The following is an 18,169-nucleotide window of genomic DNA, read 5'->3' on the forward strand; positions in this document are numbered from 1 at the left end:
CATTGTGAAAAATTGTCGTACGAATTGATGCTTAGTATTATTTAGTATTTTTAATACCTTTTGGTCCCACTGGCTATTTGAATATGAGTATGAAAAGCTTTAAAAAAAGTGGCCTATAGGAATAAATTCAGCTTTAAATAATGTTCTTTGAATGCCTTTGACATTTAACTATTTAGATGTGTGTATTTCAAGTCAATTAGCCAAACGCGACAGAGCTGTATTGAATAGAAGAGAATATTAAGAACCGTCAGTTAGAATGCTAGGAGAACGAGAGTGACAGCTAGAAATTGGCATTGGTCACACTTATGTGGGATTTTCTAGTCCATTTTTACCGCGGGAACTTATGCTCTTCATCTCTGCACGCCGTCGTCGTCAAGTGCATCCATTTCTCCCATTTCTCTCTCTGTTTTGGCGCTTGGCGCTGCGCTGGGGCTGCATTCAACGGAGATCCAGAATACGCTTCGTTTCGTTTGGTTTCGCGTCTTCAAATTTTATTCTCGCCAAGACAAATATTTACGCAAGTGCTGAAGTCCGTGGCGTCGCGCTACGAATTCGTGTGTGTGTGTGTTTTGGCCGTGTTTGTAAGCCGGTGGACAAGGGGTCTGGTCTAAAGTTCGAGTGGAGTCCGAGTCGAGTTGCAATTGCAATTGAAAGCGACACATATTTTGCGGTTTTGCTAATTTGCTGGACAGGTATGTACAAATGTATGAGAGTGAGTGAGTGCAAGCTACACACAGATGCACGCATATGTAGTTACAGTTACTTTCAGTTCACGGGATGCTGTGGACAATCCACACACACACTCACACACATACGCAATGGTTGCAGCAGCAAGAAGAAAGTGAACAAGTGTGTGCAAAAGTTTAGTTTTTCTTGCAACCAAAAACGGGTTGCGTTGCAAGCCGCGCTGCCTGCCAGCCTGCCTGCCTGCCACCTGCAGAAGCCGGGGAATATGCGTGGGTGTGTGCGTGCGTATGCGTGTGTGTGTGCCCCAGCTATATAAATTGATTGTGTGCCGTGCCGTGCCCCCAACTCTCTGTGGCACAAAGATAATGCCACTCTTCTCCCGTCTTTTAACACCAACGGCGCGTGACTAAAGGGGCTGAGGGGGGAGCTGCTACCTGCCACTTGCGGAGAGCCGCTCGCGCAATTAGATTCGGTTTCTGCCCCCGCCCCCCTAAAAATCCAAAAAAGTTCCAAAAAAGAACTCGTATTGAAAGAAAGACAGAAAAAGGTCACGGCACTTGCTGGCCTAAGCTTTGATGGGCGCACAGCCAAAAAAAAAACACATAAAAATAAAAGCTGCGGCTTTAAGGCCGGCTCGTTACCAGCCTCTCGAAGCCCCCTCAACGCCTTCAAAGCCGCGCTCCGCCTTGGGTAAACAATGCAACCGCACTCTGCCCCCCCCCAGCCGTCTGTCCCCTCACTGTGCCCCATCACTGAGTTTATGGAAAACCTTCCTACTCGTGTATTTGTTATTGAAAAATGAAGATTTCTCAGCAATTGCACTTGAATGCTGTTTGCTGCCTGGCTCCACTGTGACACTGTTGTGCCTGTGTATGTGTGTGTGTGTGTGTGTGTGCTTGCCACACACTCATCATCGATAATGCGGGTCCGTTGTCGTTACTGAAATCAGAACAGAGCAACAGATCAGACAGATCATCTTTATCTACATATTTATATGTATGCTCCCATTCACTATTGCACTTTTAACCCGTGCAAACAGTGGGCACTAGAATTTAACGTACAGTTGTTAAAAGAGGCTACATATTTAAGGTATATCAATCGAGTAAATTAGCATGGGGCTAAGGTAATACTTCTCTAGTAAAAGAAGGAAACATTCAAGCTGTTTTTGGTAGCATTTATTTCCTAAAAAATTCCATATATTTGTATGGTTTTGAGGACATTTTACCTTACAAATTAGTGCATTAGTGCCTTCAATTTTTGTATAGATTTCTATACAAAATTTAAATATTTAAACTTATATATCAGCATCTGCATCGACTAATCTTACTAATCTATCAAACTTTGATCACTGTGCTGCTTAAAAGCGATCTATAATCGTAATACTCAAAGGATCTGAAGATTTTTACTAGCAAGCTAATACTTCCATGGCTTAGGACCCTCAAAACCTCAAGCTACAGCAAAATATGTCCTCTAAATTTGCTCAAAAATATCCCAAATAAGGCAAACATATCACAAACTTAGTTTATTCTCCTATGACTAAAACTCCCAGAAGTGAATAGATCAAGTGAACTGCTGGAAGCAACTTAAGACCACAGTGAAACTGTGAGGCAAGCACGGGATTTATGACTGCACTTATTGCCCCGAGGAGACCCACCCTAAGACCAAAAAAAAAGATCAAAAAGTTTTCTGTTTCAGCTGCTTTGCATATTTTCTCACAGTTCCCGCGCTGCAACAGAAAAAAAAACAAACAAAAAATGTGACAATTTTTACAAATACCTGCATACAGAAGAAATACTCGTACTCGTACCCGTACATAATTTTTGCCACTGTTGGCTGTTGGCTGTTGCCTGTTGTTGCTGGTGTTGTTTTTCTTTGCAAAATTTGTATCGAGTTACTTTGGTTGCATTGCTGCTGCTGCTGCTTGGCTGCTCTCATTTGCATGCTGAGACGTTGCTCTCGTTGCTGTGGCTTGCTGTATACCCTTACCAGAGCGGGGCACTCCGACTATGCGCAGAACTAGATCCCTAAAGAATTTCCGCAACCATGTGCTGCCCGTTGGCCAGTTTATCTATCTATATCTGGATCCATAAACAATTTATGACACATTTAGATATCTGGCAAGAGTATCTCAAGCTTCGGCTCTCCATGAGGAGGAGGAGAGGGGGGGCGCTATCTCTTCCCTGACTTGTTTCTCCACTGATTATTTCTTGTGTCGTTGCCGCTCGGCGTTGCTGCAACTAAATTGGCCTTAATTGGTTGCCTTTTTGTTGCCAATTTCGTTGTTGCTGTTGTTGCTGTTATTGTTGTTGCCTTGCTCTGACCATATTTCTGTTGTCTTTGTCTGTTATCGGTCGTTGCCGGCCGGGCCGGCTGTAAGCACTTTGGCCACTTGTGGCATGCCAAAGAGTGCTGCTGCCGCGTATGGATGTGGAGTGCATTTGTAGTTGTCTGCCTTCAGCCTCCATGCCCTTTCCGTTTGAGCCTAATTGCTATGCAATTTGATTTGACTAAAGGTTAAGATTTCACTAGAGGTAAAGTTCAGGTACAGGTGGGGGGCGGGTAGAGAGAAAATATACAAAAGGGATTTAATTTTTGGACTGTATTTATTTTATAGTGGAATTTCGAAAGCGAAGAGGTGCTGATGCTTGTAGATTTTATGTCTGGCAAAATTTCGATTATGGAGAAGATAGACAGCTGAAGAAGGATCCCTACGGCTAGACAGATGCAAAGGGGATGCCCAAGGATTAAATACGCTTCAAATTTCTTTGAGCAAATGGCACAGAGATTTCCTGCTGTTGCTCGGTAGAGCATTCACTGTTCGGCGTGTGACATAAATCTATTCTATTTCCCAATTTTTTCTTTACTTTGTCCAGTGTCTGCCTGCTCGACTTTTTGTGTGCACTTTTAATGCGCTTGCCTGGCTTATTTGATTTAATTAGCCAACCAGGCAGACAGCCAACCAGACAGTCAGACAGCCAGCCAGCCAGTAAGCCAGCCAGTAAGCCACGGTTTCATTATTGTTTGCAAATTGTGGGAAAAAATTCATTTGGCTTTGCAATTTCCATAGTCACCAAAGGTTTGTTTTTGTTATTGTTTTTTTGGGGGGGAGGGCTGCTGATGCTGATGCTGCTGCTGCTATGCTGATATTATGCAATCGAAACTCCAGAGCCAATAAATCAAAATGCCATTCTCAAGACTGCGATGCAAGTGCTTGCTGCATGCCACACAGCCACACAGCCACACAGCAACAGCAGCAGCCAACAGCAGCGGCTGTGACCGCGGGCAGCAGCAGCAACAATGAGTGCCCCCCTCCGCCACTCAGTGCCCCCACAGTATTCAGAGCATGTCAATGTGGGCCTCTGGTAATGTTAGCCTATGCCTCCCCAGGCACCTCAGTCCCCCCTCAGTCCCACACACACAACTTCCTCCATCCATGTCCGTGTCGGTGTCCGTGTCGCACATGGATCTGAGTACAACATTTACCGTTTGGCTGGCTTGGCCAGCTGCTTTCAGCTGCTCTCAGATTCTTTGCCACACTTGTGCCACATGTGTGTGTTTGTGTGTGTGTGTGTGCCTGCCACCCATTGCACAATCGGTGCAAATGTGGCACCGTTCCTGTCCTCCAACCAATCCCGCTGCTGTCAATAAGCCAACCAAAACCTCGTTTATTGAGTCGTCGTCGTCGTCGTCATCTAGTTGGGCCAACCTGTCGAGGCGGCCCACGCCAAGAGGCCAAGAGTGGCCCGGAGCACAGCTAAAATGCATTCAAGTGGCGGCCATTCATTCTGTCGGTCTGTCATACCCAGCTACCCCGCAGTTGAAGGGAATCGAATCTCCTGCGCTCAGGTGTGAAGTGAGCTTGAGTCGCAGCTTCAGTTCTTTAGAAATTCAAAGGGTATAACCTACTGCCAGTTCTCGTTTCGAAATCCTTCTCCCAGATCTGTTCAGAGGTATCCCCTAGTCGATAGGCCCACTTTCGCACACACACACACTTCCTGTGCCATTGCAAGTGTTTTTTTTTCCTGATTAAGTTTCAATTTTGAATGGAAATTGTTCTTTGCATTGAAGGTGGAAGGGTGCTGTGTGGTGTGGTGTGGTGTGGGGTCAGCTGCAGGTGGGCATTGGTCGGCCCATGGGTTGACCCAATTGCTGCCACATGCCACATGCTGCATCCAACGCCTCAGAAATGTGCCTCCTACATGGATAGCCAGCCAGCCGGCCGCTGCTCGACTGACCCACAAAGGAGCCTTCGGGCGGCAGACACTGCGACTGGACTTAAATATAGCTATCAGTTTTTAAGTGGCAGCCCGCCGCTGCCTGCCGCCTGGTGGCAAATTTATTGAATCTCATTTGAGCGAGCAGGCAGCAGCTTTCTATACTTTCTCGGCGCTCAAAGCAGAGATTTGTTTATTGGCGGAAGAAGTGAAAAAGTATACCAGGCAAAGGCAGAGGCGCCGCTACTGATGCCACCTCTCAGGTCTGTGCAAATTAATTTATCTTAGAGACATTTCAAAGGCATCTCACGGATGCTGCTGCTGATGCTGCTGCTGCTGAGGTTGCTGCGGTTTTTGCGGTCATTCAAATATTTACATTTCATTCGGTATCGATATGGATGTGCCTGCCCCCCCGCCATCCTTTTGTAGTAGGAGCCGAGGCCCCATCATCCCATTCGCCTCATTGACTTCTTCTTCTTTATATATTTATTTCTTTTCTTTCCTTCATTCATTGGCCACAAAGTGCGTTTTAATTAACCCACGAGGCGACCTGGCCAATTACTTTTGCCTGCTTCTGCTTAGGATTTGATGGCGTCGGGTGCGGGGGGATTCGCAATGACTTTCACTTTTAACCGGAGGGTTGGGTGGTTGGGGAGTGGGGGTTAATGAGGATGCCACATTGCTGCACATTTCGTGCCGCTTCATTGTGATTATCTTGTTGAAAAAGATTCAAACTGTGGCAGGCAGCCAGCCAGCAGCCAGCAGCAGCAGACGCTTTCATGTAATTTATTTGTTTATTGTCTTGGCCCAAGCGGCATACAGGGCATGGCCTTACACATACACACACACACACACACACTTAACCACACGAATCCCGAACTGTTCAGCCACCACCCACCCACCACACCAGGAGGCACTCAACCCAAAACCTTCAACACGAGAGCCCTGCCATGGGGATGGGCCGGCCAAATGGACAGATGCTTCGTCGTGATTCGTAGATGCAGCAGAATGGAGTCGAACATTTTAAAGGATTACGAAATGTGAAGGATTCGGGGAATGGTTATCCGAATCCTTAGTGGGTTGAAAATGTTCAAGGGAATGTAATAAGTTTCTAAAGAGATGATTGATTGTCTTTCCTGCGATAGAGGAGTGTAAGGGATCTAAAAACAATATTTGGGGTTATCCTTGAAGGTATTGCCATTGAAATAGCTCTGACAAAATAATTTTCAATATTATTGAAATTATATCTACCAGTCGTAAAATGTGTCAAAATATTTGCTCATTTCCACTCCAGTATTTCCCCATTCAAATTCTTTAAATTTCGATCATGGACAATTTATATTTTTTGTTATTTAAATATTTAAAACTATCCATAGAATAATCTAATCGTATGATTAGTTGACATCCGATCTGCCAATTTACTCAAAATAGCCTTCAACATACGCGTATTATGTACAACATTTTGTTATGTTTTTCAATGCCTGATGCTATCGTGTTCGGTGGCTTTTATCTTGCCACTTCGTCACGTGTCCATCTCTAGAGCGGCACTGGGGTCTGCTTCTGTGTTGCTGCCGCTTCAGCTTCTGCTGCTGCTGCTGGTGCTGCTGTTGTTACACTTGCACTTGCACCATTTGCTACCTGTTGTGGCTGTTGTTGTTTACCTATCGTGAAAACGTTCATCGTCGGTCCATCCATCCAGCCAGCCAGCCAGCCCAGCCATCCGTCTGCATGTCGCTCCGTTAGCTCGTTAGAGCTGAAGATGAACAAGTTTTTCCTCCTAGACTCATTTTCTTTCATGCAGCCAGGAAGCTGGCGATTTCTCATCTTTGTTGTTGCTGTTGTTGTTGTTGTTGTTGTTGCATTAGTTGTTGAAGTTGCAGTTGCAGGTTAGTGCTTTCCCTTAGTGCAACACCCCCACCACGACTTAATTAGCCCAGCAGAAGAGTAGCAAAGCGAGGAGAGGAGAGAAGAGAGGTCTGGAATTCGAAAGATCTGCCAAGCGTTTCGCTTTTTTTCGCTTTCGTTCTCCCCTCAATGGGTTTTTCCAATGTGAATGAGATTTTCCTAGCGTAATTTTTCACCAGATCAGAAAGAAAGTTCCTAGCGGGTTTTTGGGTCCTCGCATAAAAAAAAAAATTAAATCACCTTATTCCCAGAGTGAAAGAGAGCGATAGAGAGGCAGCTAGCTACCGCGTGTGTGCAGAAAAGAGAGCAAGAAAGAGAAAGAGCCAACATGCATTTCCTGGAAATAACGTTTCCTCTGCCACAGACACAGCCAGAGTTGCAGCCACAGACACAGCGCCACACAGTCAAAGTTGCAACTGAAGCAAGCCCCACCTCACCTGCGTTCAGTTTGTCACGCTTCGTTAGCTTTCAACTTGTTTTGGGTTGCATCTTTGTGAAAAAGAGTTGCGGCAAAGAGTGGCACCTGAAGTTCTAGTCGTAATACGATGTGACTCATGCGATTCTCGTGAGACTGGATTGGGAGTCATCTTTCACGATGACTGGGTTCGAGTGCTGAAATTTGGTTTGGTTTCGACCTGTTAAGAGGTGCAGAGATTGAAGATATACTTTAAGGATTTTATCGTAAAAGATTCATTGTTTAAACCACTTAAAAGTAATAGAATAGTCATGGGCTGGAATCTCTTTAAATTAGCATGGGAACTAAATAAATAAATAGATATCGATCATCGATTAAAATCGATTTAAATCTGTGTGTAATATATCTACAAAATGCGATGCTGGATTTAAGCTTTTAGTTCATTTTGGTTTGTGCCATTTTCCATCTCTAGCTGCTGGCTGAGTCATGCGAATTGTAAGTCAGAACTGGCCAAGAGAACCCGTCTCGAGTTAGCCTCAACATCAGCATCAGCATCAGCATCAACGTCATCATTATTGTTATCATCATTATCTCTGGTGGTAAGTTCAGCGTAGAGCGCAGAGTCGAAATATGTTTTGTGGCAAACTCGATTTCAGTTTGTTGTCTTCTTTTCGTTTGTTTTTTCGGTGCCACATGCCGCTGCCCCGGCCACTATCCTATCCTGCTCGTTGACTTCTGCTCTTCTCTTCTCACATGATTAAGCCAGATTGCTTTCAGCTGCATCTTGCAACTGCAGTATTTTTCCGCATTTGTTGTTTGCCTATTTATAGCACTCGCACTCTGGGTTGGACTTTGACCAACCCAAAAGCTTAGCCAGCGAAGAGGGAAGAGGGAAGAGAGCAGAGCCGGCTAGAACGATGCCACCAATGACGCAGCGTCTTCTGCCATTCACTTGAAGGGGAGTTCAAGTCTTTGGCCTGGCGAAGAGGTCGAATCCACATTGCAAAAATCTTCAGCACACACACTCGAGAGATCTCGTAATATTCTTACGGACTGCAGTCGCTTGTTGATATTGCTTTTGCTTTTGCCATTGCTATTGCGAAATGCAAATATCAACAAATGAGCCAAGTCTTTTCATTGCATCAAAGTGGGTAAACAAAGCCTGGAGAGCGCCGAGCGCCGAGCGCAGAGCGCAGATCGTAGAAGAGATGTTACCTTGGAGGCCACAGCACTCGTAACCGCACTCGCACCCGCACCACCGCCCGTGGAGCGTTCGGGGCATCCAAGTTCTTCGCTCTGATGAACGGTTGACCCAGTCGAGTGGATTTCGGCATCTATGGTCGCCATATGTGGAGATTCTTTGCCTCAATTGATGCTAATTGCTAATTGCATAATAATTCAATTTGGCTGCAGACGGTACCAGACGGGCTTCCGCATCGCATCGCATCGCCAGTGGATGTGCAGGGGGAGTGGCATTCGCTCTTGGCTCGGGCTCTGCCAAATGCAAATCTCTCAACTTTAGCTGCAGCTCTTTAATTAAACCCAAAAGGATCATTTTGGCCTTTGTAAAAAACACTTTATGGGTGTCTTTCCTACCCTAGCCTCTCCCCTCCCCCCTCCTAGATGAGAAAAACAAGGCGTTTGGATTATGAGCAGCCCGTGTGCATTACTCATACGCCCCGTATAACGGACACGCCTCGGACACGAATCACCGGCCAAAGTTTCGCTGCCTGGTTCATTTTACGGGTATTTTCCCTGTGTCATGCCACATGACTGGTGCATTTTCCTTGCTAGTAGGATGAATCTTCACCCAGTGAACAACCCCCTTAAATGTTAACATTTACATTTAGGTTTCGTAAGGATTTAAGTACATTTTTGTAATTCATCTGCTATATAACACCCAAAGATATTTAAATATGCTTTAAAATAAATATATTTAAATTAATTCTATTTTCTGCAAATTAAATACATTGGATTTATTTTAAAGTATTTTTTATTTCGATATTCGACTTTTTAATACATTTCTGTTTAAATCAAAGTGAATTCTATTAAATTGCACTGCAATTTACACTTCAGCAATGAAAATTCTTCTTTTCCCTTTCCCTTTCTTTTTCCTTGCCAACGTTTAGAGTATTCCTTTTCAGTTTTCCGTTTTTTCCTTTTTCACTGGCTTGTTAATTTTCACTTTGTCCGGCACAAAAAAGAAATTCGTACAAAAAGCAAGAAAAGAGGGTGGGGCGGTGTGGGGCTGCCCTCTCTTTTTTTTCAAGTTCAGGGCTAGAAGCGAACGACCAACAACATGGCAACGCGACGCCTGAGAGCTGCAATTTTTGAATTAGCCAAATTACTATTATTTGCCGCAACACAGGCACAAACATACATACATGCAGACATGCATAGATACATCCATAGAAACATAGATATCTGTACGAGCATAGTTCGTATGTGTTATGGGTGGATGGCACAGCCTTGTGTGTCTATCTGTCTGTCTGTCTGGTGTCTCGCCTTGGCCCTGGTTCTGGCCTTTGGTCCCTACTACAACTATTTTGGCTCTGAGTTCTGAATGATTTAATGTCCTTTTTGGCAGGAACCACACCCCAAAAAGCACCCTCCATGGATCTCCCCTGCACATCCTGCTGCAGTGTTGGTTGTGCTGCAAAAATGTTTGTTGTCTAGACTGCGGAAAATGAACTTTATTTGGCTTTGCTTTGCTTTGTTTTTTGTTTTTGTTTTTTGTATATTTCTCATTTATTTTTCGGCGAAAAGTGAGTTTAGTTTCTGTGTGTTTTATTCGGGGATGTTTGGTCGTAGGTTCCCGTGACGCCCTGTACGTCCGTCAGTTAGTCAGGGGCTTAAGGACCTCGTTCCGCCTCGTTTCGTTTCGCTTCGCTTTTTCCCCCTCAATTCAATTTATTCGTAATGCCGCGACATTTTGCACTTTGCTTTGGCTTCGGCTTCGGCTTCGGGTTTGGTTTGCGTGACTCTCAAGTCTCGAGGCAGCACACACCAAAACCAGCAACCAACAAAAAATTAGCCAAATGATAAAGTTTTTTTTTTGTATTTTTATTTTTATTTCAATTTTAATTCAAAGCGGATTTTGGCATTACCTTGGCGGCGGGGTCTTTGTTTTTCGCCTGCCACAAACTGTGTACCACTGGGATTTGAGGTGGGAGGGCGGGGAGGCGTCGGGCGGCTGGCGGTTCAATGGAGTTCAGTTGTTTGTGTGATATTTGCGTGTGCCGCTTCTCCTGGCTTGCCACACACACAGAAAAAAATAAAAGAAACTTTGAGCGTTTTTAATGCTGCACAACGATGCGCATTGCCGATAAGGTGCCTTTTTCCTTCCTCTCTAGGAAAGGGTTGCCATTGCCATTGCCATTGCATAACACCATCAATCTTTTGACCAGACGAGCGCCAGTGCCAGGGATAGGAAGGTGGATAGGCTCTGCCGCAGGCCATATATCATTCACAGTGTCTGGGGCCCCCTCTCTCTCTCTCTCTCTCTCTCGCTCGCTCGCTCGCTTAACAACATGCAATAGCAATTAAAGTCCATGAATTGACAACAAAACAAGAGACCGACCGCCATAAAGGCAGGCATATCTGCAGAAACCATTGTGATCCCCTACCTAACAGATCCCCCCTCCCACCAAAAGAGCGAGGGAGGGGGAGAGAGAGACAATTGGTCTTTTATCTTCTAGCAGGTTTTCAGGGTGAGGCTGGTCAAAATGTTGGCCAAATCTTTGCGTATCGTTTGCTGCCATGATTTGTCATTATTTATGAATAGTTTTATTCGGTTTGGCAAAATGAGAAAGTCAGGGGATAGATGGATAGCCAGCCAGCCCTGTACATGACCAAGAAATACCGCGAGTGTCAAGGAGATTAATACAATAAAATAAATGTAGGATGTTTGTTTGATTTATTGTGGCTTAAGCATGGGTTAAGTTGGGCTTGGGAAGTATATTTTGGCACAGTTGGCACAGTTCTCTTCGTCATCAGCTATGATGCACTGCAATTCCCTCACGAGTTGTTTGTTTTTACTACTACGTAATTTTCTTTTACAGAGTTTCGTACGAATGCCTAAGAGGGTAACACACATGTTCCTTTTTTTATAGTTAGAAACATTTTGAGGCTTGTTCCTGGGTGTTCCTGCAGACTCATTCCTATTTAAAATAGTAAATAAACCTTAGAGTACTAATAGAGACATGATAAATCCGCAGATAACAAGTACGCCCAGCTATTCCCTACCTTAAAGTTTCTGTATACTTTTTTTAGGGTGAGAAATTATTTTATTTTATTTTTTTTTACTTCGTTTATTTTACGCTGAGTCAGCTGCAGCACTTGCAATGCCATAATCTTAAATACTTTTCAAATGATTCATTCCAATAAATTGCAAATGTAATTTTCAACAAAATACCTTTGCAAATTAATTATAAAAATTTCGTTTGACATGATTTACAGCATTTTTAGCCGGAGAACATGCCACAGAGCAGAATATCTGTATATTTCATTCACAAACATTAAACCGGGTTGCATACAAAGCAAAATCCCCGCCAGGTTGTTATGGCCAAGGTCCAGCAGCAGAAGCAGAAGCAGCAGCTACCAAATTTATGAGCTCGATATGAAGTCACCGAGCGAGCTGTTGCAGCAGTTTTTGTGGCAGTTGCAGTTGCACTTGGCGCTGGAGCTGCAGCTGAAGCCGGTGTGGAAGTTGCAGAATCGAGAACCATTTGCTGTTAGTGCATTTTCCTGCTTACAGCATCGTCATCATCTTCTCTGGCAATTACGTGGCTCAATTTTCTGCACCGAAATTCGTTTGTTTCTGTTTCCGTTTCGTAATTAAATTGTGTTGGGGCAGGGGCAGCACAAACATAGGTGGCGGCGCTTCCACAGCAGAAGGGTCAGCAGACAGAGACGCTGAGAGCTTTAATCAGGTCAAGCCGCAGCTGAAAACACGACTCAAACTCGACCTTAATCGCAATTTGTGCGCAATTTATAATTTATATTTTTATATTTTATTTTACTTGGTTTTGTTTTGTTTGTTTTGTATTCAGTATTCACCTTCAGATTGAAACATATGCAGAACTCTCTTGAGTGTTATGGAGGCTATAAAAAAAAATAACCAGGACATCCTTTAAAATCCAATTAAACCTCGAATATTCCGAATGTGTGTTTCAAATGCAGGACTGCACTTCAGACAGTGCCCTGGAATTAAATATTTAATCTCTTGGCTTATTTCCACTGAACTGCTATCGCTTATTCTTAGCTTTGCTCACTTTCGCTGAAAAACCAACAAAAAGTGTGGGGAAAATCTACCAAAGCAAATGAAATCCAACAATCCAAGCAGTAAAAGCTGTAAAATAAAAAAAAATAACGCCTTGGGGCTCTCCACTGCCGATGCATCCTATGGCTCGATGATCCCCTCCACCCTCTCGATGGACCACGCCCACGCAACTGATTTCATCAAAATGCGCATAAATTTGTGCCACGGCGATGTTGATGGGGCGGGCCACTGCAGCAAAGCGGTGCGGTGCGGTGCGGTGTGGTCTGCACAGCAAGTGAGACGTTTGTGTGGCGCCCACTGTCCCATCCATGTGGGTGGTCGAAACGGCAGATGGGGAGAAAAGACAATTTGCATCTATCTTCTCTTTTTTGGATACCCTATATCACAGAGAGAGGTATACTGACTTTGGGAATACATATTTGGGAGGGAGAACATCTTAGAAGAATTTGATGCCTGTCTTTAGAAGAACCATTCAAGTTTTGCTACCTAGAAACGATACATTTTCTAGGGTATTCCAAGCTTCGTTCAGCTCCAAAGAAAGCCTTTCATTTCAGTGCAGTGGGCAGTGTGTTTGGCAACGATTTCTAAAACAAGAAAAATTTGCATTTAATTGGGCAAACGAGTCTTTGGCGTTGTTATTGGGCGCTCTAGAAAGGTGCGACAAATTGTATTTATTCTACTTTGAAGTGCTGCCCCACCCCCTGCTGCCTGGCTGGGAGTTGTGAGCCGGGAGCCTGGGAAAGATGTGCTACAATACCACAAGTTGTATACCCCATCAATCAGCAAAAAAGAGACCCACAGATCTCTTTGCATTTGTTTGTTTGTTGTTTGGTATGTTATTTTATCTGCGACACGATGACGTTTTCAAAAATTGAATTGAACAACAACAACAAAAAAAGCGATGAGTGAAAGTACATTTTCGTATGCAGTTGTTGTCATTTCTTTTGCTTCGTTGTAATGTGTGTGTAATGTTTGGCAGCAGCAGCAGCAGCAACAACGACTAAGAGTTCCAGCTTCTCATGGCCCCGGCTGTCGTATCTTCGTCTTTCTGATTGTCCGGCGATAGCCAATTGAGATTTTCATTTGTCAGTCAAAAAAGCAAAACAGCATAAACAGGCAAAGTATCGAGGCATTGGATACCCTGGAACTCTAGACTTATATGTATGTACCTACCTCTGGCTATAGCGCAGACCTTTCTGTACAGAGACTGCAGAGCGTATTAGTAGACAGAAGAGCACTAGCAAAGGCTGATCCGCATTGAATACCCTTTATTCGCTGCCTTGCATACAAAACAAACAGAGCATCAGCAGTACTCGCTCGCTCTCCCTCTCAAGGGTATCAAAAGGAAAAGGAAAGAAGCATCAGGCAAAAGAGAGACGAACAACGACAAAAGACGAAGACTGTGACGACGACGCGTCTGTCAATGACATAGAAAGAGAGTTTAAGAGCTTTAAGCATGAGACATGATATGTACTTGTTGTAGTTGTTGTTGTAGTTGTTGCTGTTGCGGCCACAGTCTGATTAGACTTTTAGTTGTTGTTGTTGCGTTTCACTTTCGCTCTCGCGCGGTTTTCGGTTTCGATTTCCCCTTCAATTCCCCCGAACCGACGGAACCCAATCGCTGGGCACGTGCTCCCCGGCTATTTTGTTTGGGTGTTCCACTCTTGTACGGCAAATAATCAAAATACGGAAATGCATTGCTTACTCATTAGCAGAGAATCTTTAAGATAAACGTTACTAGAGACAGAAATGATAAGATCTTCAGGATAAATAGTGGGACAGATTTAGCACCGAGATTTAACTTGTAGCTCCGACGCTACGAAATCTAGAGGGTTCTTTGTCAGTTTATAGATTACGTTCTTCTTTCTTATACATAGTATAAACTTAGTATTCACCTTTTTGCTCCTCTTCGAGACGTTTTCTCCAGCTCTCTTTGTTCTTTCTTTGGGTTGGTCAAGCTCCGTTGAACCTTTTGGCTGCTTTAGAGACTTTGACCTCAGTAAATTCGTTTTTACTGATTCCACGACTTGTCCTTCAAAAATTAATTACGCCCTTTACTTTGCACTGCATTGCATTACTTTACTTTACTTTACTTTACCTTTACCCCACCCATGCCCATGTACATGTACATGCCCATGCTCATGCCCCCCACCTGTGCAGTCGAAAAGTTTACCTTTTTTGGAGGCTTAAACTTTACACTCCACGCATAAATCTTGCCAGAGCTGAACCGAACTGAACTGAAGCCTAAAATGTATAGCCGGCTAATTACGTTGGCAATCTTTTAATTGTGGGTCCAACAAATTGTTTTGGAAAATGGAGACAAGAGCGAACCCAAAGCAAACCAAAAAAAAACTATGCCCAGAGATTTCCACCGGTCTCTCTTTCTCTCTCTCTGTGTCTCTTTCTCTCTCTCTGTGTCTCTTTCTCTCTGTCTCTCTCTCTCTGTAGCCCTCTGGGTAGGGTCTACTCCATTCATTACGAACGGTTCTTGTCGCTAATAACAATGCCTTGCCGAATGCCAAAGAACAAAATTAAGAAAAAGACACAAATGCTAAATAAAAAATACAAAAAAAGAATTAAAAAAAAAACCTCAACAAATGTAACTGGGTCAAGTGGTTGTTGTGTTTCTGCTGTTTCTGTCGCTCGAATACAAAATAATTGTGGAAAATCTCAAGATCTTTTTATCTGCGGTTTTATTTTGTTGTTCGGTTTTGTTTGTTTTTTGTTCGTTTAATGGGCCTGAGGTTGAGAGACTGACTGACTGACTGACTGACTGGTGGTGCTGCCTCCGTGGAGTACCGTAGAGTGGGGAACTGGGCCGAGTTTCAATTAAGTTTTTCGGCTTGGAGCACGCTCAACGCCACCCCCACCCCATACCATCATCCATCCGTCAGCAGATGATGAGGTCTCTCTGCGGCCACCTTACGCACTCGAGAATCTCAGGGAAAGGCTTGAGAATGAGTCTGAGACGGCCCAATTAGGTTCTACTACAATACTATTCGACAATTACGAGTCAACGAAAATGTCTGTTAATTATGTTGGAGAGAATTATGTGTACTTAGATGAGTATACAATGCATGACTCCCCAGTACTTTTGGAGAAGCAACGTCGTGCACGAGTATGTAGGAGGAAGCACTTCCGTCTCTCCATAATGATAATGCATCAAGTATCAGTATAGTTTATAGTGTTTATTGTCTTTTTTGGGCGAAAGCTGACTTTCTACTTTTCGAATAAAAGTTCTTAAAGTGAAATATTATATTTAAGTAGAGAGAACCTTTAACCATAGAAATTGCATCCAATTCGTAATTAATTTAATGAGATCAATTAGTTTTAAGAAGGTTTAAGGCGTGGGTAGCTATTAAATTATGACTGAAATGCTGCAAATAATCCAAAAAATAAAAAGACAAGACCGCCGTCTCGTTTCATGTTTTGAATTATTATTTATGATACTCTTTGTTCCTTTATTTTTTATTCTGATATTTAATTCTTAATAATGTAAGTAATAATTAAGTCTGTCCGACTGCTTTGATCTGTCGTATACTTTTGATGGGTAATCTCCAATATAATCATAATCATTTTTTCGGATGGCAATAATTACTTGGCTAATAAATAATCATGGTTATTGTGATTATAAACCGTCTTTAATCTTCCCCGAGCGCTATCCAACGATTAACTCTGTTTTGGGAGAAAGAAAAAATGGGAAAGGTGAATTCGTGCGACCATCCCCCCGAGCAGCAGCACTAGCAGTAGCAGCAGCAGGCAGGTTCCGAGGTCTGATCCATTGTCCGATTGTGCGATTGTCCGACAGGGGGGAATGGAGGGAGAGTCAATAAAAATTATTTCGCGAAAGTTGTCGCACAGTCGTCGGTATGGCCAGTCGCACATTTTCATTAAGTTGTATTTTTGTAGTTTATTTTCTCTATGTTTTTATTAGATTGTATGCTGCTCAGTCGGTGCTGCGCTGCTGCTGCTGCTGCTGCCACATTTCGCAGGCCATAATTCAACTAATTAAATGCACATGAAAAATTCAGCACTCGAAATGGCAAATGGCAAAACTTGACAAAATGGAACCAACACGGGGTGGGGAGGGGATGATGATGTGGCATGCCAAAGCCAAAAACCAAAAACATTTTGAATGAAAACGCACTGAGAAATATTTCAATTTGAAATGTACATCAAATGAAATTACTGAATTTTGAGCAAAGTGAAAGAAAAGAAAGAGTTTCCACGCCACCCCCACACCACACCACACCACACTTTGGATGGTTTTTCGTGTGGTCTGGGAATGGAAATGCAATGCATACCACCTCGTGTTAGTCATGGGAAAATACTGCAAACCGAACGATCAGTGGTTTGTCTTAATGATTCCGATATTAACTCATTTTGTATTCATTAGTTACACTTAGATATTTTGGTTAAATAATTTCTTGCTGATACTCGTATTTTGCGAAAATTCCGAGCATTCCATTCCGCAGAGTTGGTTTGCCTTGAAGATATTTGTTTATTTTTGGATTAAGATTAGTTATGGGAAATTAAACAAAATGCTGCTTCCTATTGATGCTAATTTTTGGGGTCTCTAGCTTTTAGAGTCTCGCATTTCCCTACCCAGATAAATCGTAAGGGCATGGGTCATTTCCTCACATGTTTACGAGCATATCCTCACTTGATCTCGAAACAAATTAATGCTCACCTGATTAATGTTCAAACAGTTGATCTTCGTCAAAAACAAAGAAAGAAAACAAACCCATGCTAATGGAATTATCCAGATTAGCCCTGCCATACGTTGCGCTTCATCTGGGGGTATATTGATGCTTATTATCCATACAAAATGGTAACCAAAGAGTCGACAAGAAATGGGGTTTTCCAATCAATTAGGCCTGACCTCCAGTTGCCCTTGGGGGGGTCCACTCTCCTTAAATTTTCTTTCTTTATCGCTGGCCCGTGATCGCCGACACGATATTGCCCTAGGTTTGGGCTACCGTTCGGACTGCTGGCTCTCCATCCACCAGCAACAACCCGAAAAAAAAAAAACAACAACCGATGCAACACCATCTTAACCAACAACAACAACAACAACAACCTGGGAGTTGGGCGCAACTTTCACTAATTTTCAATGCGAGCAAACTTGATTTGTAAATTGCGGCAGCAGGACAGGACGCACTCCACATAATATTTCTCACCCATTCTCGGAGCTGCAGCGGTGGCGACACCTCACCGCCCAATATCCAGTGCCCAATCAGTCGCTGACAATTTCCCACTTGAGTTTTCCCCACTAATTGGAATGAACAGACAGACAGACAGACACATGGGAATGGGTAACCCCAACCCGAAACATTCTTCCCGTTTAGATACCCTTTTTGACTGGTGGATAGTACGGTTTTTGGGGGCAAATTCGGTGGAAATATTTTTGCCTCTATTATGAGCACTATGAGCATTATTATGAGCGGTAGAAAAATGTTCTTAACTAACAAATTTCCTTTAAAAAGTATTAAATATAAATATAAATCGATTCAAAAAATAAGTCTATCGTATAAAGTACAGTATTATAATTGCTAGGGTATATCTGTAATGGGTATTCGAAGGCCTGACACTTTGTCCAGACTTCCGACTTCCTTTTGGGGGCTCTCTTTCCGCTACAGCTTATCGTTTTATTATGGCATGCAAATG

Source organism: Drosophila obscura, unplaced genomic scaffold (assembly GCF_018151105.1).
Source record: "Drosophila obscura isolate BZ-5 IFL unplaced genomic scaffold, ASM1815110v1 contig_208, whole genome shotgun sequence".
Classification (NCBI taxonomy): domain Eukaryota; kingdom Metazoa; phylum Arthropoda; class Insecta; order Diptera; family Drosophilidae; genus Drosophila; species Drosophila obscura.